Source organism: Puma concolor, chromosome C2 (genome assembly GCF_028749965.1).
Source record: "Puma concolor isolate L17-30 chromosome C2, mPumCon1.1.hap2, whole genome shotgun sequence".
Taxonomy (NCBI): Eukaryota; Metazoa; Chordata; class Mammalia; order Carnivora; family Felidae; genus Puma; species Puma concolor.
This window is the reverse complement of record NC_141675.1, coordinates 71132058-71155390: the sequence shown is the minus strand read 5'-3', so window position 1 is coordinate 71155390 and position 23333 is coordinate 71132058. Positions and strand designations below refer to the sequence as shown.

The 23333-nt window shown below is 37.9% G+C and overlaps 1 pseudogene; it reads right to left on the bottom strand.

Moving 5' to 3' along the window:
* Nucleotides 1–15523: 15523 nt before the first annotated feature.
* LOC112849939 (inositol 1,4,5-triphosphate receptor associated 2 pseudogene) lies at nt 15524–22273 on the bottom strand (annotated as a pseudogene).
* Nucleotides 22274–23333: the final 1060 nt, after the last annotated feature.

Below are 23333 nucleotides of genomic sequence, written 5' to 3'. Positions count from 1 at the left end.
TTGCTATATACTTTCCTCTTATGAGTGCCTTTGTTGCGTCCCAGAGGTTTGGGGTTGTGGTGTTATCATTTTCATTGACTTCCATATACTTTTGAATTTCTTTTTAACTGCTTGGTTAGCCCATTCATTCTTTAGTAGGATGTTCTTCAGACTCCAAATATTTGTTACCTTTCGACATTTTTTCTTGTGGTTGATTTCAAGTTTCATAGCATTGTGGTCTGAAAATATGCACAGAATGATCTCGATCTTTTTGTACTTACTTAGCGCTGAGTTGTGTCCCAGTATATGGTGTATTCTGGAGAACGTTCCATGTGCACTGGAGAAGAATGTATGTTCTGCTGCTTTAGGATGAAATGTTCTGAATATATCTGTTAAGTCCATCTGGTCCAGTGTGTCATTCAAAGCCATTGTTTCCTTGTTGATTTTTTTATTATATGATCTGTCCATTGTTGTGAGTGGGGTGTTGAAGTCTCCTACTATTATGGTATTACTATTGATGAGTTTCTTTATGTTTGTGATTAATAGATTCATATATTTGGGTGCTGTCACATTTGGCACATAAATGTTTACAATTGTTAGGTCTTCTTGGTGGATAGACCCCTTGATTATGATATAATGCCCTTCTGCATCCTTGATACAGTCTTTATTTTAAAGTCTAGATTGTCTGATATAAGTAAGGCTACTCTGGCTTTCTTTTGTTGACCATTAGCATGATAGATGGTTCTCCATCCCCTTACTTTCAATCTGAAGGTGTCTTTAGGTCTAAAGTAGGTCTCTTGTAAACAGCATATAGATGGGTCTTGTTTTCTTATCCATTCTGTTACCCTATGTCTTTTGATTGGAGCATTGAGTCCATTGATGTTTAGAGTGACTACTGAAAGATATGAGTTTATTGCCATTATGATACTTGTAGAATTGGAGTTTCTGGTGGTGTTCTCTGGTCCTTTCTAATCTTTGTTGCTTTTGGTATTTATTTATCTGTGTGTGTGTGTGTGTGTGTGTGTGTGTGTGTATTTTTTTTTTTCATCTTTTCTCCCCTCAGAAAGTCCCCCTTAAAATTTCTTGCAGGGCTGGTTTAGTGGTCACAAACTCCTTTAATTTTTGTTTGTCTGGGAAACTTTTTATCTCTCCTTCTATTTTGAATGAGAGCCTTGCTGGATAAAGAATTCTTGGCTGCATATTTTTCTGATTAAGCACACTGAATATATCCCACCACTCCTTTCTGGCCTGCCAAGTTTCTATGGATAGGGCTGCTGAAAACCTGATCTGTCTTCCCTTGTAGGTTAGGGACTTTTTTTCCCTTGCTGCTTTCATGATTCTCTCCTTGCCTGAGTCTTTTGTGAATTTGACTATGATATGCCTTTTGATGGTTGGTTTTGTTGAATCTAATGGGGTCCTCTGTGCTTCCTGGATTTTAATGTCTGTCTTTCACCAGGTTAGGAATGTTTTCCACTATGATTTGCTCACATAACCCTTCTATCCCTATTGCTCTCTCTTCTTTTTCTGGGACCCCTATGATTCTGATGTTGTTCCTTTTTAATGAGTCACTGATTTCTCTAATTCTTAAATCGTGCTCTTTTGCCTTAATCTCCCTTTTTTCTGCTCGTTATTCTCTATAAGTTTGTCCTCTATATCACTGATTCTCTGTTCTGCCTCATCCATCCTTGCTGCCACTGCATCCATCCGTGATTGCAGCTCATTTATAACATTTTAAATTTCATTCTGGCTATTTTTTACTTCTTTTATCTCTGCAGAAAGTGATTCTAATCTATTTTCGACTCCAGCTAGTATTCTTATTATCATGATTCTAAATTCTGGGTCACACATCTTGCATGTATCTGTGTTGGTTAAATCCCTGGCTGTCATTTCTTCGTGTTCTTTCTTTTGGGGTGAATTCCTTCCTTTTGTCATTTTGAAGGGAGAAAAGGAATTAATGAGGTAGAAATATTGAAATTGAAAAAAATCAAAATTAAAAAAATAGTAAAATTAAACATTACACACACACACACACACACACACACACACACACACAAATTGAATAGATGATGCTAGATCCTAGGTCTGTTTTTGTCTGGGTGTTGAAAGTGGTTTGACAGAGTAGAGAAAAAAAAAAGGAAATCACTTGAGAATTTGAAAAAATGAACACTGAAGTAGACTAAAATAAGATGATGGGGGTAAAATAGAATTTGAAAAAGTATATACACAAGTAAAGAATATAGTAGAAAAATATTAAATAAAAATATTTTTAATAAAAATTAAAAATAAATATGAAATTTTTCTTTTTATGTAATTAAGAAGAAAAGAAAGGAAAAAGAGAAAAAAGATAAAATAGAAAAGAAAAAAGAAATCGTTTGAAAATTTGAAAAAGTGAATACACTGTAGTAGACTAAGATAAAATGATGGAAGTAATACAGAATTTGAAAAAATTTACCTAAAAACAAAAAATATACTAATAAAAATTAAATAATATTTTTAATAGAAATTGAAAGTAAAAATGAAGTTTTTCTATTTCTGCATTCAAGAAAAAGAAAAGAAATGAAAAAGATAAAAAAAGAAAAATAAAGAACAAAAGGAAATTGTTTGAAAATTTGAAAAGGTGAATACACTGAAGTAGGTTAAAATAAAATGATGAAAGTAATATAGAATTTGAAAAAATTTACACAAAGATAAAAATGTAGTAATAAAAATTAAAAATATTTTTAATAAAAATTGAAAATAAAAATGAATTTTTCTCTTTCTGTATTCAAGAAAAAGAATTGTAAAAGTGAAAAAGAAAAAAGAAAAAAAAGAAAGAAAATTGAATAGATGAACCTGCTAACAGATTGAAGTAGGACTGAATTTGCTTCTTTTTCCCCTAGAAGTCAGTCTATGTAGCTTTTTATAGTCCATAAATTAAGCCAGCAGTGACACTTGTGTTCTTGAAGGGGAAAGTTGGCCCAGTTGAGCAGGGCTCCGTGTAACAACTCTGCTCTCCACTAGATGGCACTGCTAGCCTACTGGGGTGGATTGTTGCGGTGCTCATAGGTGTGTATGCGCATGGGCAGGAGTGGTGAAAATGGAGCCACCCAGCTACCCAGTCTGTTCTCCCAGATCAGCAATCGTGCACCCGTCCTCTGTCTTCAGCTCTCATCCACTCCCCGCTTTTCCACTCTCTGTGACCAGGCCCCAGGCAGTACCTCTCTCCCGAGTTTTGTCTCAGATGTGGCTGTTTTCCCCCTCCCCTTACTTCTGAAGGACTGTGGCTTTGCCTGTTTCGCCCCTCTGTGGGAGGGTCTCACCAAGCAATGGCCGAATGAGCAATGGCCGAATATTGGCTGCACTCAGGAACACCCACTGGACCCTCCTGCTGCCAGTGCCCTGAGACTGTGGCCAGGTGCCAGCTGCCCCAGAAACAGTTTGTGAGACAGTGTAGCAGCAGTGTTTCAGGGATTATGGAAAATCACAACACACATCTGGCACCTGCCTTCACCCTTAAAGACCTTGTTCCAGCACCAGCGAATGTGGCCATTGTCTGGGGTCTGCTGGGACCAGGTGGCTTCAACAGTCTCTACCAAATGTCCTTCCAGCAGCGGAACCGCTTTTCCCCGTGTGGCCCGAGAACCTCCCGGACCCCACTCTGTTCCTGGGGATTCTCCCTTCCCACCAGAGCACCGCCAGGTATCGAGCTGCAGAGTTGCAGCCTTTGCACTCCCCTTGTTTACAGTCTTAATGGAATTTAAACCTTTCCCTTTCTTCTTTATCCCTTTTTAGTTTAGTCCCTGTGGCTGTTTCCAATTTTCTACTTTCTCTCCAGTTGTTTTTGGGGAGGGGTGCTTTTCCCATATTCTCCCCCCACGCAGTCTCTGTCTTCTCTCTGCCCGGAAAAACGATTCCCTACCTTTTGCAGCTTCTCACTGCCCAAATTCATCTCTCCGCACCATGTACCTGGTGAATTCTGTGGTTCAGGTTGTGCAGATTGTTGTGTTAATCCTCCAGTCAGTTTTCTAGGTGTGTAGGATGGTTTAATGTTGGTCTGGCTGTATTTCATTGGAACAAGACACACAAAAAACTTCCATGCTGTTCTGCCATCTTGGCTCCTCCCCTGGGATCAGTTGCTTGATTTCTCTTTTTGTTGCTTCATTATTGGTGTATGGAAATGCAACTGATTTCTGTACATTGATTTTGTACCCTGCAACTTTGCTGAATTCATGTATCAGTTCTAGCAGTCTTTTGGTGGAGTCTTTTGGGTTTTCCATGTAGAGTATCATGTCGTCTGCAAAGAGTGAAAGTTTGACTTCTTTGCCAATTTCGATGCCTTTTATTTCATTTTGTTGTCTGATTGCTGATGCTAGGACTTCCAACGCTATGTTACACAACAGTGGTGAGAGTGGACATCCCTGTTGTGTTCCTGATCTCAGGGGGAAAGTCTGTTTTTCCCCATTGAGGATGATATTAGCTGTGGCCTTTTCATATATGAATTTTATGATATTTAGGTATGTTTCTTCTAGTCCAACTTCCTTGAGGGTTTTTATTAAGAAATGATACTGTATTTTGTCAAATTCTTTTTCTGCATCTATTGACAGGATTATATGGCTCTTCTCTTTTCTTTTATTAATGTGATGTATCACATTGATTGATTTGCAAATATTGTGTCAGCCCTGCAGCCCAGGAATGAATCCCACTTGATCATGGTGAATAATTCTTTTTATGTGCTGTTGAATTCAATTTGCTAGTATTTTGTTGAGAATATTGCATCCATATTCATCAGGGATATTGTCCTGTAATTCTCCTTTTTTGTGGGATCTCTGTATGCTTTGGGAACCAAGGTATTGCTGGCATCATAGAATAAGTCCAGAAGTTTTCTTTCTGTTTCTATTTTTTGTAACAGCTTGAGAAGGATAGATATTATCTCTTCTTTAAATGTCTGGTAGAATTCCCCTGGGAAGCCATCTGGCACTGGACTCTTATTTGTTGGGAGATTTTTGATAACTGATTCAATTTCTTCACTAGTTATGGGTCTGTTCAAATGTTCTAATTCTTCCCATTTGAGTTTTGGTAGTTTGTGGGTATCTAGGAATTTGTCCATTTCTTCCAGGTCGTCCAGTTTGTTGGCATATAATTTTTCATAGTATTCTCTGATAATTGCTTATATTTCTGAGGGATTGGTTGTGATAAATCCATTTTCATTCATGATCTATTTGGGTCCTCTCTCTTTTCTTTTTCAGAAGTCTAGCTAGGCGCTTATCAATTTTGTTTATTTTTTCAAAAAACTAGCTCTTAGTGTCATTGATCTGTTTGTTTTGGGGGCGGGGGAGGGAGCGGATTCTATATTGTTTATTTCTGTTCCAGTCTTTATTATTTCTCTTCTTCTGGCCTTGGGGTTTCTTTGTTGTTCTGCTTCTAGTTCCTTTGAGGTGTGCTATTAGATTTTGTATTTGGGATTTTTCTTGTTTCTTGACATAGACCTGGATTGCAATGTATTTTCCTCTTAGGACTACCTTTGCTGCATCCCAATGTGTTTGGACTGTTGTGTTTTCATTTTCATTTCTTTCCATATATTTTTTTAATTTCTTCTTTAATTGCCTAGTTGACCCATTCATTCTTTAGTAGGGTGTTCTTTAACTTCCATGCATTTGGAGGTTTTCCAAACTTTTTCCTGTGGTTGATTTCAAGTTTCATACCATTGTGATCTGAAAGTGTGCATGGTATGATCTCAATTCTTTTATACTTTTTGAAGGCTGTTTTGTGACCCAGTATGTGATCTATCTTGGAGAATGTTCTATGTGCACTCAAGAAAAATGTGTACTCTGCTGCTTTAGGATGAAAAGTTCTGGATATATCTGTCAAGTCCATCTGGTCCAGTGTATCATTCAGGGCCATTGCTTCTTTATTGATTTTCTGTTTAGATGATATATCCATTGCAGTAAGTAGAGTATTAAAGTCCCCTGCAGTTACCACATTCTTACCAATAAGATTGCTTATGTTTGTGATCAATTGTTTTATATATTTGGGTGCTTTCAAATCTGGTGCATAAACATTTATAATTGTTAGCTCTTCTTGATGGATAGACCCCACAATTATGATATAATGTTCTTCTTAATCTCTTGTTACAGCCTTTAGTTTAAAATCTAGATTTTCTGATTATAAGTATGGCTACTCCAGCTTTCTTTTGACTTTCAGTAGCATCATAGATAGTTCTCCATCCCCTCACTTTAAATCTGAAGGTGTCCTCAGGCCTAAAATGGGCCTCTTATAGACAGCAAATAGATGGGTCTTGTTTTTTTATCCATTCTGATGCCCGATGTCTTTTGGTTGGAGCATTTAGTCCATTTACATTCAGTATTATTATAGAAAGATATGGGTTTAGAGTCATTGTGATGTCTGTAGGTGTCATGCTTGTAGTGATGTCTCTGGTACTTTGTGGTCCTTGCAACATTTCACTCACAGAATCCCCCTCTGGATCTCTTGTAGGGCTGGTTTAGTGGTGATGAAGTCCTTCAGTTTTTGTTTGTTTGGGAAAACCTTTATCTCTCCTTTTCTGAATGACAGATTTTCTGGATAAAGGATTCTTGGCTGCATATTTTTTCTGTTCATCACATTGAAGATTTCCTGCCATTCCTTTCTGCCTGCCAAGTTTCAGTAGATAGGTCTGTGACCAGTCTTATGGGTCTACCTTTGTAAGTTAGAGCCTGTTTATCCCTACCTGCTTTCAGAATTTTCTCTTTATCCTTGTATTTTGTGAGTTTCACTATGATATGTCATGCAGAAGATCAATTCAAGTTACATCTAAAGGGAGTTCTCTGTGCCTCCTGGATTTCAATGTCTGTTTCTTCCCACAGAGTGGGGAAGTTCCCAGCTACAATTTGTTCAACTACACCTTTGGCCCCTTTCTCTCTCCCTTCTTCTTCTGCAACTCCTATGATATGGATATTATTCCATTTCATTGAATAGTTCTCTAATTCTCCCCTTGTGGTCCAGAATTTTTTTATCTCTCTTTTTCTCAGCTTCATCTTTTTTCATAATTTTATCTTGTATTTCACTTATTCTCCCCTCTGCCCCTTCAATCCTGCTGACAATGCCTCTAGTTTATTTTGCACCTCATTTACAGCATTTTTTAATTCATCATGACTATTTTTTAGTTCCTTGATCTCTGTAGCAATAGATTATCTGCTGTATTCTATGCTTTTTTCAAGTCCAGTCATTATTATGACTATTATCCTAAATTTTTGTTTAGTTATGTTGTTTATATCTGTTTTGATTAATTCTCTAGCTGTCCTTTCTTCTTGGAATTTCGTTTGAGGAGAATTCTTCTGTTTCATCATTTTGACTAGTTTTCTGTCCCTTTTGTGTTTTAAAAACTTGTTATGTGCCCTGCATCTATGAGCACTACTATATTAAAGAGGGTCATACACTGTCCAGGGTCTGGCCCTTCAGGTGGTGTTTTTTTGAGTGCATTACTTGATTTCTGTTTTTGTGACTTTCAGTACTTTATCTCCCTACTCAATGTGATGTTTTGGACCCTCCACCAGGTGTGCTTTGATTTGTTCCTTGAAGTATCCCTGGAAAGGAACACAAACAAACAAAAACAAAAACAAACAAATACACAAAAAAATCCCAAAACAGAAAACCAGAAACACCAGCTACAAGTAAACAACAGGGTGGAGGTGGTGCTGATGGAAGAGATCTTATCCCATACAAAGAGAGAAATGACAGGGGGAAGGGAAAAAAGAAAAGAAAATTGACCAGACAGAGAAACCATATGGCTTAATCCAGACAGAAAGGAAAATAAGGAGATGTAGAACAGGTATAAAGAGAATAGATTAAAAATGTCTGTCTGCTTAAACAAACCAACAACCAGAATAACCAGACTAGAGGAGGAAAGAGATAAGAAGGAGAAAAGGAAGGGGAAAAAAATCAATATATAATAAAAATTGTCCAAGAATTAAATCAGGCAATGCAAAACTGCAGGGTGTGGGTGGCAGCGCTGGTCTGGAGGAGGGGCCATCTGGTTCATCAGGGTCTATCCCACTGAAGTAGATTTGCAGTTAGCAGGTGCTGAGGAGCGTGGTTTGGTGTAGGCGGGTCCTGCCTCCCCTGTGGGCCCACTGTTTCTTCCCTGAAGACCCACCTTGTTGGTGATGCAGAGAAAAATGGTGACACCCCAGTCTCTCCTCCACAGACCAGGTGTCCCAAACTACTCTGTTTAGGACATTCTCACTGTGCTGGGGCGTGAACTAGGTGGTTTGTCCTCTCCGCCAGCTCCCGTGCCTCCCTGGCACTTGGTTGTAATTTAAACCCTGATGTCTTAAAGAGTTCTGCTCTGTGCACCCTGATGGGGGAAGAGCTCCCCTGCTGCCTCACAGTGCCATGTGTGCTATTTGTCATGCTCTGCTGAATTCGATACCTCCCTGGCACTCCGATGGGACTTAAACCCTGATGTCTTAAAGGTTCCCACTCCATCTGCCCTGGTTTTGGGGAAGTGGCAGTCCACACTGCTGGAAATGTGGTCTCTGGCTGGTGGATGCAGGTAGGCTTTGTCCTTCCCACAGCACCCCAGGGAGGGGATTTCTTGCTTTTACTGTACTTTGAGGACTGTGCTCCTGACGTAGCCACTGAATGGGGGGCTGGATCCCCTCCTCCCCAGGTGCTTGATCTAGGCAGCAAGCCCCATCCAGAGCAAGCCCCACTGTTAGAGATTGGGTCTTTCTCCATCCCGGTCTAAGGTTTTTCTCTTGTCTAGGGACAGTCCTATGCTTCCCCAGCTGCTCTTTCTCTTCCCTTTGTCTCTCTGCAGAAGGGGATCCCTTCCCTCCATGCCTACATGGCCCATTTTATCTCTCCCAGTTCGTAATCACCCACCGATGGCCCCCCAGGTTGTCCCAATGGGTCCCTGGAGGCATCTCTGTCACTTTGCCACCCTGATTCTTACAGTTCAAAGTCCTTTGGCCTCAACACTGCTGTGTTTTAGGGATGAGGGAACTTCGGATCCCCCTACTTCTCCACCATGTTGGATCCCCCTCCGATTTGCATTTCTTTCCTGTGTTTTTTAGATAAACTGGGCAAATATGCATACAGATAGATTAATTCTTTTTTTTAAGTTTATTTATTTTGAGAGAGAGAGTGTATGTGAGCACATGAGCAAGGGAGAGGCAGAGAGAGAGGCAGAGAGAGTTAATCCCAAACAGACTCCGCACTGGCAATGCAGAGCCTGACATGGGGGCTCAAACTCATAAAGTGTGAGATCATGACCTGAGCCCAAACCAAGAGTCAGAAATTTAACTGACTAAGCTACCCAGGCACCCCATAGACAGATTAACTCTTATTTCACCTTTATTCTTATACAAAACTTAGTGTGCTACATAAAACTCAGAGTATACTAAATCTTGTGTGAGAATAAACCAATGTGTCTTGCTTTTTTTCCCCACTCAGTATTTCCTGTAAGTCACTCCATCTTAGTGCATAGAAATTTTCTGTGTTCTTCTTCATGACTCTGTAGCATAGATCTATTATTGCACCACTGTTTATTCAACATATCCCTTTTTAATATTCCTTATTAATTAGAATTAAGTAAAATTTTATTACAAATGGGACCGTATGCCTATGTTGTTAGTCTTTGTGGAGTTATATTTACTGCCGATGTATAAGAAGTCCTTTTCTCTATAACCTCACCAATGAAGTGTTTTTCAAACTCTTGATTTCTGCCTGTTAGTTAACTAATGATATCTCTGTGTAATTTTGAGTCTCTGATATTATGAGTGATATTAATCCTTTAAGGACCATTTGACTTTTTTGTTCATTTTCTATGAACAGATTATTAATGTCTTTCAACTCCAAGTACTTGAAACTATTTTTTATTTTTGGAAAACTATACACAGAAAAGTTGTAAGTATAGTGCAGAGAGTTTCCATGCACCCTTCACTTAGCTTCCCACATATTAGCATTTTAAATTACCATGGTGCATTGACTGAAACTAAGAATTTAACCTTGGTATAATACTATTCACTGAATTATAGACTTTATCTGGAGTTTGCCAGTGTTCCCACTAATAGTGTTATATTCTGTTTGAAGATCCAATCCAGGATATGACATTGCATTTAGTTGTCATGTCTTCTTAATCTCTTCTGATCTGTAACTGTTTTTGAATTTTTCCTTCTTTTTCATGACCTTGACACTTTTGAAGAGTACTGGTTTGGTGTTTTGTAGGAAGTCTTTTGTGGGTTTTTCTGATATTTTCTCATGATTAGAGTGGATTATAAATTTTTGGAAAAAATATTGCAGAGCTGAAATGCCTTCTCATTGCATCATATCTGAGATATGTGATATCAATATGCCTTATAACTAATGATGTTAACCCTGATCACTTGGCTAAGGCGGTTTTTGCCAGGTCTGCTTACAATAAAATTACTCCCCTCCCCTGTCATATATTAAAAGTGAGTAACTGAGTTCAGTCCACACCCAAGGGAAGGAGAATTATGTTCCACCTTTTGGAGGAAAAGTATACAAGAGTTAGTGGATATATGTTAAAACCACCACAGGACTTAAAAAATATTTGTATAGGAGTGCTTGGGTGGCTCAGTTGGTTCAGCATTGACTCTTGATTTTGGGTCAGGTCATGGTATCACAGTTCTTAGGATCAAGCCCCATGTCAGGCTCCATGCTGACAACACAGAGCCTGCTTGGGATTCTCTCTTCCTTTCTTTCTCCCCTCCCCTATTTGCATACATGTGCACTCTCTCTCTAACAAATAAATAAACTTAAAAAAATAAGAAAACAATTTATAGAAATATTTTTGCTGATATGAAAATATTGTTTATCCTTAAAGTTCTGCCCACTAATTTTAGCACTTGCCTGCAGCAATTGTCACATGGTATTCCAACGGTAATTTTCTGTTTCCCTCATTGCATCTACATTTATTATTTGGAATTCTTCTATAAGGAAGATTTGTCTCTTAAACCCCATTTAGCTATTTATTCAATCATTTCTTTATATTAGTGTGGACTCATAGATACTTATTTTAATATTTGGCTTTAATTCATCATTATTGTTATTTATGTATTGTTCAAATTGTTTCAGGCTGTTGGGAGTTCTTTCAGATGGTCTCCTGTGTGTGTGTGTGTGTGTGTGTGTGTGTGTGTGTGTGTGTGTTTACTACCTTGCTTTCTAACACTACAAAATACTTCAGGCTTGTCTTATATTTTCCCTATCATGTCCTATAGACACATACAAATTTTAAAAGCTTTTTTACTTTGAACTGTTTTTATGCTTACAAAAGATTTGCAAACATAATAGAAAGTTCCTATAAAGCCTGCACCCAGCTTTTCCTAATGTTCACATCTTATAGAACCATAATACAATATCAAATCAAAATAGATATTTCTTCCACCTTTTCTTATCTATCATGAATGTGACACTTTTAAAAAGTACTAGTCAGGTACTATCCTCAATATGGTTTTATCTGATACTGTTCTTAAACTGTGTATCTTGGGAAAAAATACTGCAGGGGTGATCAGACACATTTTTTAACCTCTCTCAACTTCAGACTCCTTGTCTGCAAAATGTAATGATACAAGGACTTTCCTCATAGATCTGATGTGATAATTAAAGAGACAATTAAATAAACTGCCTAGCATAAGACTTGATGCATATAAAGTTTTTGATGTTAGGTATATAATCATCATCATCATCATCATACTTAAGTTGGTAATTTTTTAATTAAATTTTTTTTCCCTCAGCTGCTGTTTTTAGCTTTTGAAAAAGCAAGTGAGAATCCATAAACTGAAACACACACACTTCAGAAAAAAAAGCTTTTTTAATACCCCAATAATGATGACATTGTAGAATGAAAATATATTCAATCACTTTCTAAGTTTGTTGTTAGAAAAACCAATCTTTTGTTGCAGACTAAAAATAAGTTATGAGCCCATTCCCCATGGCTTTTGTATTTTTTAATTCTGCATAATTTGTGTTGTAAACTTGATACCTTATAATATACTTTCACTAAATTTTAATCTTTGTTTTAATATTAATATCCTAATTTGTTTAGGGATTTCTTTTAATTTTGGGGTGAACATCTTTTCTAAAATTTTCACTATAGTTAATATACAGTGTTATATTAGTTTCGGGTATACAACATAGTGGTTCAGCAATTCTATACATGAGTCAGTGCTCACTGTGATATGTGTACTCTTCATCCTCTCTACCTATTTCACCCACCCCCCCAACTCTCCTCTGATGAACACCAGTCTGTTCTCTATATTTATCTTTACATTTGTCTTTTTTTTCTTTGTTCTTTATTTTGTTTCTTAAATTCAAGTGAAACATATGGCATTTGTCTTCCTCTGACTTATTTCACCCAGCATTATGCCCTCTAGTTCCATTCATATTGTTGTAAATGGTAAGATTTCATTTTTTGATCACTGATAATATTCCGTTGTATATGTACCACCTCTTCTCTACCCATTAATCTATCAGTGGACACTTGAGCTGCTTCCATACTTTGGTTGTCATAAATAATGCTACAGAAAACATAGGGGTCCATATATCTTTTTGAATTAGTGTTTTTGTATTCTTTGGGTAAATGTCTGGCGGTGGAATTACTGGATCATATGATAATTTTATTTTCAGTTCTTTGAAGAACTTCCATACTGTTTTCCACAGTGACTACATCAGTTTGCCTTTCCACCCACGGTTCCTTTTTCTCCATATCCTCACCAACACCTGTTGTTTCCTGTGTTTTTGATTTTAGCCTTTCTGACAGGTGTGAAGTGATATCTCATTAGGGTTTTGATTTCCATTTACCTGATGAGTGATGTTGAGCATGTTTTCATGTGTCTGTGGCCATCTGGATGTCCTCTTTGGAGAAATGTGTGTTCACATGTTCTGCCCATTTTTAATTGGATTATATTTATTTGTTTGTTTTTTTATGTTGACTTGTGTAATTTTATATTATGCTGGTAATTGTTAATATCACTACTGTCCTCATTTCACCTTCATTATTTCAACAAATCTTTATTGAACATTTTACCATACTCAAGTCTCATTCCCTGTTCTCCTCAAATCCATCCAACATATATCTACTAGAGTGATCCATAAAAAACCAAGCATTTATTTGATCAAATTATTTCATTCCTTAAAATATTTCTTGGGGTGCCTGGGTGGCTCTGTTGGTTAAGCGTCCGACTTCGGCTCAGGTCATGATCTCATGGTTCGTGAGTTGGAGTCCCGCACTGGGCTCTGTGCTGACAGCTTTGAGCCTGGAGCCTGCTTTGGATTCTCTGTGTCCTTCTCTCTCTGCCCCTCCCCCATTCTCTCTCTCTTTCTCTCTCTCAAAAATAAACATTAAAAAAATTTAAAAAATATTTCTACTATATTAAGTAACTAACCATTACCTAGAGGGTGAAGTTTAAATTTCTTAATGTGACATCAAAATCATTCATCATCTGGGTCCCGCATACTTCTTCAGGTTTATCTCCAACTCGTGCTTTGAATATTGCTTGTGGGTCCTCACAATAAAGATGCTCTTTCTTCTTTTTGAACTCATGTAGTTCTCTCTGCCTGGCTATTTTCTCACAATGTTTCACATCCTCCCAGTAAACTTCCATTCATTCTCAAGACTCAACTCTTATTTAATCTCTTCCCAAAACTCTTCTTTCCCTTTAGAGGTTGTTTTAAATACCTGTTCCATAGGTCCATAGCACCCATTTACTCATTTATACAGTCAATAGATATTTATTAAACACTATGTTCTAGGTTGGGTGTTAACCAGAAGCCTTAATAGGAGCAACTGTATAAGAAATGGGATTGCAGGTGACCAGCAAGAAAACTATGGCAAGAATTATGACCAAGCATATACATTCTGGTTTTTCCTGCATTTAGATTGCTGGCAGACGTAGACAAACAAAAGCCTATTTGAGTAAGTTGAAGTTTTTAAAAGCAAACCCATATTAGCAGTTTCTGAACTCTGGTACTCACTCCTAATATTTATTTGAGAAGAGTCAGAAACTTAAGCAGTAAGCTTCCTTTTGAAACATTTATCCCCCCCTAGGATTAAAGGAATGGAAGTTCCAAATTTAGGGTGCACAGTATTAACTGTACCCTTTCCCACAAAAATGGATATTTTTGGAACTCAAAGGTCGTATTCAGAAGGAATAAGATTGAAGTTAGATTGTGAAATTGTTATATATTAATCAATGCTCAACTTTTCTTATGGTTTTTATAAGTTAAAGTAAATTATTTATCTGCTAAAGTTTCTATTTTTCTTATGTAAGCACTAATATTCTCGTATTTCCCAATAATATCTCATTGTTTTCAAGGGACCAAGTTCACTTAGATGGGAGCCAGTGTTTTTGAGAATGATGACAAGAGCTTGAAGTCTCTATGGATACCTGTGGTACCTTCAAGTTCATTTGTAATTTAATAAATTATTGGAGAAATGGAGTTTAACATGTAGAGTTGAGTAGGGATGAGAAATTGACAATTATTGCTGCTTTTTATTAAACTCCTATATGCCACTGACTATGCTGGGTGCTTTACATACATGATCTAATTTGACTCTTACAGTAGTTCTTCAGATTAACTATTAATATATCCCTGTTCAGAAGAGTTGTCCTTGCCTATAGTCAGCTAGTTAACCATGCGTGTGGGGTTTAAATCCATGTGTTCAGGATTTGAAATTCTTTGCTTTTTCCCTACAGGAATCTATTGTTCAAAAAGTGGTGGGATGAAGGCAAAAATGTGGTTGGAATAAGATGATAGAACATAGAGTCCCTCACTCAGTCAAGTATCAGAGTGATTAGAAGTAGCTTTTTCAGAATAGAGATTCCCAGGATCTACTAAGATCGAGTGAATCCTCAATGGTTTTTTAAAGGCTCCAGGGTGACTTAGATACATCCTATGGAATAGGGTTAAGCAATTCCTGAAATGAAGTATTAACAAAATATTTCAATTATATTTTATAGAAAGACAAGGACACTTGTCCTTGGAGAGGGTGAAAATATAGCCATAGGAGGGGAATTACATGTGAATTCCACAGAAAGAAGAAATGAAATTTAAGGCTGGGAAAATAGGTAATAATTTATTAATCTTGGTATCATAATATTATTTCTCAGAAGTTAACTTTAAATGACTTTCGGCTACTTCAAAACATGCACCTCAGAGGGTTATAATTTACTACCAGTGAAGCTATTCAATAGAATGGGCTATTGAAGGTAATTTCTAAATAGGAGTTTCAGAAATTGAGTGATGGCAACTTTGTGTAGTTTCTTAAAGAGGCTAGGGTTTACTTGTAGAGATCTGACACAGGTTTCAAAAGAGCCTTTTCTTTTCTTTCTTTCTTTTTAAGATTTTAATGCTTATTTATTTTGATAAATTTTAACAAATAATATATATCTTATGTATCTCTTTCTCAAAAAGCTTATTAAAATAATAAGCTCCCCCCCATTGTATTTTAATTGGGGAAGTAATCTCATAAAAAGGAAATGTAAAATATCTTAAAACAATTCTGAGGACCTCTGGTTCCATGCTATAATTTCCCAGCTGAAAGTTACTAATTTATGAAGTTCCTATACTGAAACTTTACAAATCAAGATATGCATATTAGGATGTGCTGTAGGTGCACTGGTGGTGGCTCATTGTGTCAAAGTCTGAGAAATGGATGCATGATATGTTCTACAGACATCCAGGAGTCCCCATCCTCTGTGGGAGCAGCATCCAGAGACATTTGGGGAAACTGGACTATGAGGAAGCCCATCAAAGCTGCAAACAGTGCAATGAATACAACAAAAGCCAAAGTGCCTTAGTAGTCTTTTTGTTTTGTTTTGTTTTTTAAGTTTATTTTTCAGAGAGAGAGCGAGCGCAAGCAGGGGAGGGGCAAAGAGAGACAGAGAGGGAGAGGAGAATGCCAAGAGGCTCCACGCTGTCAGCAAGGAACCCTATGTGGGGTTTAAACTCACAAACTATGAGATCATGACCTGAGCCTAAATCAAGAGTGAGTCGCTTAACTTACTGAGCCACCCAGGCACTCCTTAGTAGTCTTTCTGGTGGAAGTCTTGAGATTTGTTGTTCAGGGAGCTATCATGTCATAAAAACACGAGATAGACCATTTTGATGGATTATTTCTCTTTGCAGAAAGACTTAATGTGGCATTCTTGTCCTTTCTATGTTTCTTCTTCAGATGGTTCCAAGTCACCTTTAGTTTTTAGTTCACATTTTTCTTCTTCAGCATCTGCCCGGGAATAGGTGCTTATAAATCCTTGTAATGAGGGTTGGTGCTCTCTTTGTTATGATCCCCCAAAACACCAACTGTTTGACCATCCCAGTCACCATTCCTGAATTTCCAATATTTCTGGGTAAAGAGATGATGGTCACTCTTCAAAGAGAAAATGGCTTGATGTTTAAAAAAGTTTAACTTTTTTTTGAACTTGGCAGTCATCTTCATTGACAAGAAAGTTAAAAGACCTTTCATTTTGCAAAAGAACCCATTTTGGTTCTTCTAGTTCAGCATGCTTTTTGGCATGCATTATTTTTCACATTTTCTCCCTGCTGAGTCATCATTTCAACTGCTTTACTAACCTGGCTTGCCTGATTAATAGCTCCCAATATCTAAGCCCTCCTGGCTTCTCATGCTATACACTGGCTAAGGAACATTATATTCTTCTCCAGCTTCTTAATGATTTCCTGGGCCTGGCTGTCATCTTCACAGAACAATGTTAAAGACTCTAATAGACATTTAGATATGTCTTTCTTCAGATTTTCTTCTGTCCAGTCACAGGACCTTCCTTCAAACTCCACTACTTTCTCCAAGGTAAACCAGTTGCATTATTGCTGGAAAACAATAATCTGAGAAATTTGGCCTTCACCTCCTTCTCATTAGCAGAAGTGTTGTCACTAAGCTTTTTCCTATTTTTAAAACGTGTTTAAAATAGTCACAAAACTTCATGTTAAAGTGAATTATTAGGGCTTCATTTATAATTTAAAACATATCCCCATAGTATAAAATAACATAAGGTTGAATAGTCCATTAAAAGGAAATAACAGAAATTTGGCATTATAATTAAGAGATAGTTAACATGTTTAAGAAGTCAGGGTTTTATTCTGTATATATCAAACAGTTTAAAATATATAAAATATGACTTATAGGTGCCGGAAGCCGAGCTATCCAACCAGCCTGATGGCAGGGCCCGGGCGGTGGATGGATCGGGACTGCAGGCGGCCCACCGACAGTGAAGCTTCTTGTACTCCTGCTTTTATGTAATTTGGCTTTAATAAAAGTACCTGGGGAATTGTCTGTTGGGGAATTGCCCTCGACAGACCCCTGGGAAAAGAACCATTGGGGAAGGAAATAAGGTTCCGCAAGGAAATTGTGCAGCCCTACGTTTAGCCCTTGCCACCCCCTATAAAGACTCCTCTACCTAAAGGAAGGGTAGCCTCATACGTTTGCCAGCAAAGGAGGAATAAATGGATTTAAAAGCCCCACTCCGGCAACAAAGGAGTGTATCTATGGGCACAAGTTACTCCACCCCTAGACCCACTTGGCCCCCAGAAGGCGTTCCAGATGATGATTGAACCTAGTAGGTTAAGGTACAGAATGTTTCATTAGTTCCTAGGTGCATTGTCTTTCTGAGAATGCATAAGGCGTGGGTTCCCAAGGCCCTCTTGGCCCCCTCCTGGCACCTCGGACTGAGGCGAATACTTTTGTTCCTCAAGCCACAAATGGTTCAGGGAAACAACTAAGAGGTCTTGTCCCTGTAACTGTTCCACTTGAGGTGTTGAGAGATAGATGACCTTTCATGAAAACAGCAAAACAAATGCTTTATAGATTATAGATAAACATAGATACATAATGAAAGTAATGTAAGAAATTAATCAATAAGCAAAGGGCAGGAGGGAGCATTATGAGAAAATAACCATGTTATTCCTTAAAGGGTGATTACATATAGGAACATTTTTAGAATTAGGTAATACCAGAACATATAGATGATGCATGCTACAAGGAAATTGCTAACAAATATAATGCCACATTTGCCACAATAAAGCGGCCAGTTCAACACACTGCTGTTGTCTGTGTCCCCTTTTATTTTTATTTTTTATTTTATTTTTTCACTTTTTCGCTGATGCCATTCATCCTTCGGGAACCCCTGGACCTGCTGGAGCTGGACTCTGGCATAGAGGGCTTCCGGTCTGGGAGGGTTTTTAACCCTCTAATCCAACTGCCCATTTTTTAATTGTAAATCTTTTGAAATATCCTTGTAAGAGAGGAGACAATGTGTGATGAAATAATCCACTAATGGAAATCTCATTGTTTCCTGAGAAGCGCACTCAATCTGGATACAATCCTGATATAAAAACATTTCTTCTTTTGAGATGGAATCTGGCTTCCTAATCATTGTTCTCTGTTCAACTCCCTAAGACCCTATAAACAAGGTCATCTCCATTTGCCACAGTCCAACCATCAGAGGTCTGGTGACTAAAATGTTCATTCCTCTTTAGACTAATCATCTCCATTCCTATAGTTGCTTTTCATATAGCATTATTTCAAGTCACATCAGTATCCAGGAGGTGCTCTCTTGCAACCATTCTAGTTTCTCTATATTCCTTTCAAATGTGTGTATCCACAAGCATTTTAAAATTCAACAACATATATACTTCTCATTATATGGTGTCATAGTGATGGAGTCTAATGTAGTAGAAGGACTCCTCATTAGTCTAGATAGGATAATTTTTTATTATTTTTCCTTTGATGTCTCTCTTCCCCTGTTGGACTTTTAGCTCTTTGATGTAAGGGAATAGCTCTGTCTTGGCCCTCATTCTGTTTTCCATGCTTAGCATAATGCCTGTCTGATGCATAGTGTTCTATAAGTATCCATTAATTGAATGAATGGATGGATGGATGGATGTTAAGGTGTGTGGCATCATTTTTATTTTAATTCAGTAATAAATTATTTACCTGTGGTTTCAGCAGGGCTCTGATATAAACTAGTTTATGATACTATCTCATAACTATTTCCTTCAAGAGCTATAAAATCTTTCTAGCATGACATTTTACAAAGGAGAAACATTATACATCAAGAGGCTGTATCCTAGAGGATAAGGTGATTAGATTCTGTGAGTCTGACCTGTGGAGCATCCAAGTTATTGATGGATATTTTTCCTTGTGAATTCTTTTATTGATTTCACCCTTTGGAAGGAGGTGAAGTGTTAGGCAATTATTGATCTGAAATAGGCTTAATAATAACATGCCCTCAACATCTTAATCAAGATTATGGATCAAGAGATTTCTGAGAGGCTGATCAATATGAAAATAGAATGGATTTGGAATATACTGTGAACACTGGAATCTTGATCTGAATTGATCTCAGCAGATGGAATTGTGATGCAGTTTCTTCCTTTTTCATCGAAGGTCGAGAGAAGATAGAAGAAGAAGCCATAAATTACATAGCCTGACTTGGAAACAAGAGCTTGTGGCAGACCAGAAGCTATAAGGCATGTACAAGAAGGGGAGTAGATAGGATGCTGCATTAGGCAGTTTGGTCTTGAGCAATATAGTCTTAAGGGCTATTGAAGAAAGCACTGCAGGACCTCTCTGAAAGAACCTCATCCCACACAGCAGCACAGGATCAAACAAGTGAAAGAGATATGTAAAAGCCTAGAAGTTTTTGCTAATGTTGAGAGGAGAAGAAATACTATCTTAGGCTGCATTAATAGAATAGGGAGGTGGTAGTTCAGTTTGGAATTTTATGTTCCTTACTAGGTGTCATTGTTTTAAAAGCAAGATTGAAAACCAATATATCCCAAAGAGTAGCTGAGATGGAGAGGATATTTTGGATTTTATCAGCTGAAGAAAGACCAAGGAAATTAAGACACTGGTTCTTAACTTGGCATGTGCTTCAGAGTCATTTTAATCTTTTATTTTTAATACACATACAGATACCCCTCCTCCTAAGCATTCTTACTCTTCAGATCTGGAATAGGGAGAGGATATGCATTACCCCCCTGCCCCTCCCCAAAGTTTTACAGACAATTCAAATGTATACCTCTGACTGCAAATCATCAAATTAGAAGTAGCTTAGAGAAGAAAGTTAAGAGGGATAGGACTGTCTACAATTGTAGAATGACAGAGTTTTACTCCCTGAACCTCCTGGGAAACCAGTTAGTGAATTCCCATCTGGGGTCTTTTGCTAATTCCAGAACTGACAGCTAAGCATTGTGGCCATGCTCTTTAGGTAACTGTGTCAGTTGAGTGGGCTGGCTGCAATGGATATTGCTGGCACAGAATCACTGTGCTGTTTTCTCCTATGTTCTGCAACCAGATGCTGAGAATGGATCTTCTTCGTTCCTTTCTCTCCCTCCTTGAACATTCATCTTGCACCAGGGGAGCCCAGGCCTTGGGGGATGGGGGTGGGATGAATCTGAACTGGAAGTGGGGCTTAGATAGGGCTTGACCTTAGTTTGTGTGTGGTTCATAATTCAGCAAAGATATGAAATTCAGTGACTCTTATTAAAAGTCTTTAGTAACTCTCTTTTTCTCTCTTTATCCGCCTGTCCCCCCTCTTTTCTTTTCTCATTATTGCCTCAATGTCAGTTTTCCAAACAGGCTTTACTCATTACAAACATTCGCCACTCTTCTGTCCTGCCATCTTGGCCATTGTGCTTGAAAAGTAAGATAATAATATGCTTCTAAAACTCTGCAAGACTCCCTATTTATTACAAAGTAGGTAAAATTAGTCACCTGTGTCCATAACTTCACTCTTTTCTCTCTGTTCACTATGCTTTACTCTCCTAATTTGGTAATTCATGCCTGAATAGATTTTTCTAGTTGTGTTTGTGGTTATCTGACTTTGAAAAAGAAGGAAGATAAAGCAGGCTCAGCTGTACCGATAATTTCCTCTTAAATTTTCTCTCCTTGGAAAAAGAATGGCAGAGGTCACATCAAGTTTAGTTTAGAACATGAGTATGTTTTGTCTCCTAAAACATAGCATAGTCCAAACCTAATTATGCTCTAGTATTTGAGACCTCTCTAGAAAAGGTTTTGTTTGCTTGAATTTTGCCAAAGGTTGTCTTCCTAGGTAAGCTACATCAGTTGAAATAGTAATGTAACATCCCTGGGAGAAAGGGACATCTTGGATCAGATCTGCTTATTACACAGGGTCAGAGGAAGTTTGGAGGTGAAATGGACTCCTCACATTTTGTGTCTTTGGAGGAGGCTCTGAGACCCTACTATAACCTGTCACTTCCCCTAAAAGGACAAGACACACCTGAAAATACAGGCTCAGTGAAGTCAACTAGTTCGTCAAAGAATATTTTGTGTCCCCTCTGTCATCTAGACCATCCATCCTGAGGAAGGAGGAATGCCCAGCCACCCACTCTGGGACCAGTGAGATGAAAATAGGGAAGCAGGTATCTGGTTACTTTATTTGTTCCATGTTTTTCTGTGGCAGAGAAATAAATAGCCCCTTCCTTACCACTCCCCTCCTTATTTTAGAATACATAGGATTTTTTTTTATAATCCAGTACTTAATTCCTCAAGTGGTAAAATAGCCTCCTGCACTTTTCCTTTAAGAAAAGTGCTAATAGCAGTTTTTCCCATTTCAGGAAATGGTACTTTTCCGGATATGTTTACTTGGTGTTTTTCTTAGTCATGTTTACATATTAAACCTCTCATTTAAAAAAATAGAAGCTCAGTCTTTTATTAAAGAAATTTCAGGGGCACCTGGGTGGCTCAGTCGGTTGAGCATCCGACTTCGCCTAAGGTCATGATCTTGCGGTCTGTGAGTTTGAGCCCTGCATCGGGCTCTGTGCTGGCAGCTCAGAGCCTGGAGCCTGCTTTCGATTCCGTGTCTCCCTCTCTCTCTGCCCCTCCCCTGCTCATGCTCTGTCTCTCTCTCTGTGTCAAAAATAAACATTAAAAAAATAAAAAAAAAAAAGAAATTTCAGACGTGGTGGGCTCTGGTGTGGCTAGTGGGACTGTGGGATATACTTTGGAAACTGTGGTTGTGTCAGGGCTTCTACATTCATACCAAGAGATATGATATGATATGATATGATATGATATGATATGATATGATATGATATGATATGATACAGAGCAGATTTCTACATTAAATATCTCTGTCACTCCTGAATTTTTCCCAGCTAAGACCTCTGATACACATAGCAGTTTCCCTTAAAATCATGTTAATGACTTCAATCATTCACCACTAGCTTCATTTCTCTATTGGAAATGTCACCCTGACAAATCTATCTCCTCATTTCCAAATGATTGATCGAGACCTTTCATATCAGTGAGGTCAGAGTGCATAGTGGTTTGGGTTTGGGTCTTAAAGTCAGAAGAATCTAGGCTTCAATCCTAACCTCTACACTAATTAGAATGACCTAGGACAAGTTACTTAATCTCCACGATTCCCAGATTCCTTACCTATAAAAGGGAGATAATGATGCTCAGCCCACAGAGGAAATGCTACCTGCCTTAGAGTAAGCAGCAAATAAATGATGGCTCATATTTTGATAGTTGCCTTACTTACTAACCCGATGTTCTACTTGCTCCAGACTCTCTTCTCATTAGTTAAGCTAAGGCATTAAAAGCCATAGTAATGATGATTATAACAGTTATTGATAATAATTATAATTTATTCATATTTACTAAGTGATAAATTTATGTGTATAATCTGGCATGTAATAAATATTCTTACCCCTGTGTTTCATAGCAAAGCTGAAAATGAAGTCTGAATATTCTAAATATAGTTCACACTCACCACCCCCCACTACCCAAAAGAAATCTCTACTGGTTTTGAATTTCAATCCTTTCTTTCTCTTTCCTTGATTAAACTTGTGGTTTTTTTTTTTTTTTTTCCACAATGAATGCCATAAAAAAAAATCTAACTCTGTGACATAGAAGTGGAAAAGGTAACTTTAGGGGATGATTTAAGCTGGAAACACATTTGTTTATAGCACTCACATTATCCCAGGGCATCCTGGACAGAATGAGTGCTGCCTCAGGCCACTAGCTTCTCAGGTATTCATTAATCCTGAAGAAAGCTTCAGGTTGAGGCCATTACCGCTTAATTACAGTTTGTGATTACTGGCACATTCTTTAGTGACCTTATTCTACGTGCTGGCCTGTTCATTCACTAGAGAATCCATGCAGCTGGAAACTTTGGCTGACTAGAAAGTATAAATGGGGATTTTGGGGGGGGGGCTTGAATTGAAACCATTCTTGCTGAAATGTCAACACATTTTTCTCTCATCTGGATATGGTTAATCATGGTGCTTGCTTTGATTTACTTTTTCCATAAGCTGCACTTTTGAGGTGTGCCTGAACTTATCAAAATGCTATTTTAAAGCCGAGCTTTGAGCAGAAG